At 32.7% G+C, this 2,143-nt stretch overlaps 1 long non-coding RNA gene across 1 annotated transcript; it reads right to left on the reverse strand.

Moving 5' to 3' along the window:
• Window positions 1-506: 506 nt before the first annotated feature.
• LOC134262535 (uncharacterized) lies at window positions 507-1,702 on the reverse strand. The gene is made up of 3 exons (XR_009991022.1): window positions 1,378-1,702; window positions 921-1,094; window positions 507-749 (listed from the first exon to the last, which is right to left on the reverse strand). It is a non-coding gene; the product is annotated as an uncharacterized LOC134262535 (long non-coding RNA).
• Window positions 1,703-2,143: the final 441 nt, after the last annotated feature.

Genomic DNA, 2,143 nt, shown 5'->3' on the forward strand with positions numbered 1-2,143 from the left:
GGATAGTAGCACATCTCAGGGTCTGTAACGGAAAATATTCTCGAAGTAAAAGTACGTTAGGCTAAAGCTCCAGGATGTACAATTTCATAAATGTGCAGAATTTTCTGCTAAATATCCTTCCACCACAAGAAATAGTCCCTCATAAATCTTGCTTCTTTATGGGTTTTCGAACAGTATGTTCGTTGAATGTTAAAACATTTACATTGTTGAATCTAAATATATTATAAAAATTGAATTTTAACGATTAGTTTTGGAGTAATGGGTTCTGCGTAAACTTTCTAAAAAGCTGACGAGTGACATAACTTAATGTGATTCAATTTTGACAGTAAAATAGACCCTATTCAGGATGAAGGAAGAGAAAAAATGAAGAGCTAAACCAACAGACCACGTTCCATATTTTTTTTAAAAATCCTTCAAAATTAGGATAAGGAAGACAACTTATGCATAAATCTACAAAGCAGTACAATAAAATGGTATTCATTAAATAACATCGCTATTACTATATCTGAAAGATGATGCTTGTATTGTAATTGTGAAAACTTTTAGTGTTGAGTCATACGGAGGGGTCGTGCTTAACACAACCGTGTCATAAGTTGTAACAGGCGTTGTTGAATTCGTTACTGTCGTTGTTGAAGGCGTTGATGTTATGTGCTCTTCAACTTCGATATTTACCGACTGTCCGTCGATTTTGCAGGTTATGTTCATATCGGCTGTATATGGGATGGTGAGCTTAAAACCATTTTCTAGAGCTGGAAAATTGTCAAAACGGTGTAAATGAGTAACGTCGATGTTTTCTCTAAAGTTAAACAAAATACATACTTTGCTTTCATTTTCATAGTTTGAATTCAAGAACATTGACTTTAAATTGTGCTTTCTGACTAACCTAATTTCATGAAATCATTTTTGCAATGTACATGTACCTTGGGCTTCTCCAAAGCAATTATTTTTTTCATTAAATCTGTTCCATCGGCAATGTTCCAAATCGTCTATGCTTACAATGCGTATACCACTCTCCGACATTTTGTATGATTCATGCTCGCATGAAATTGTTACATGTGAGTGGTTATGGTAGGCTGTCGTTCTAAAATCTCTGACTGGAAGAACAATAAAGATACATTATATTTTTGTACAAGTATGCATCTCATATTCCTGATTAATTAATTAAATAAATTTCATAGATCATTGACTAATTTGAATACAAGTTAAACATGCTCTACCCATCAGATTCTTAGCCTTCATTCCGTACATTCACTTCAATTCGTCCTACTCATTCGACTAAAAAGTTTTTACAATGTTAATGCATTTTCAAACTTATCTACTCAAAATGTAGAAAAAGTCGAGCGTTAGATAATTCACGAAATAATCTTTAATGCTTACCACATGGCTTTAGCAGAGTGCTCTCCTGTGTCGTTTCGTTATTTTGGCAGGTGGTGTTTACCCATAGTCTTTTTCCTGCGTGGTGAGTATAATTAAATTGCGTCAAAATACTAAATGTCCACTACTGCTGTTATGAAAACTTTTCACGTTTGAATCTACTATATAGTGGCAGTCGATGTTTCCACTATTGTTCCTACAGAACACTAAGTCGTATTTAAACGATTTTGACATCAAGATAATCCGGACATTTTTAATTTCACACTTTATAAACATTTCTACTCTCAGTTCTTCTGAGTGGCATGTTCCTCTTTCTAGATCATCTGCATTCCAGATAAGCCCTAGTATTCCTTTGAAGAAGAATATAAAACCTTCAAAACTTTTTTTTCAAAAGATAAAACGATCTTATTGAAAAATTCTTGAAAATAACAACTTGTTATGTTAATGTACGTTAATGTATTAAGTTTACCCACATAGATTTTCATCTTTCCTTTAAAATGTCACAATAATTATTCATAACATGACATAAACCTATAAAGATTAATAAGGATGGTTGCAGTAAGGTGAACATTTGAACATTGTAGAAAATAACAATTTCTTGATATAGATATTTTTAGAACATCGAAGACAGTTAACAATTTCTTTATACTTTAGCCCAATCAATTTCAGGGGAATTTAAATTTGTACTTGAGAGGAAAACCCAATCCAATAGTCCATATTCTGGTTTGCATGAAAATCTTCTTCTCTGCTCCTGGGTATTAAATAAACT

Source organism: Saccostrea cucullata, unplaced genomic scaffold (genome assembly GCF_032062105.1).
Source record: "Saccostrea cucullata isolate Sc308-1 unplaced genomic scaffold, CSIRO_AGI_Scuc_v1 ctg11558, whole genome shotgun sequence".
Classification (NCBI taxonomy): domain Eukaryota; kingdom Metazoa; phylum Mollusca; class Bivalvia; order Ostreida; family Ostreidae; genus Saccostrea; species Saccostrea cuccullata.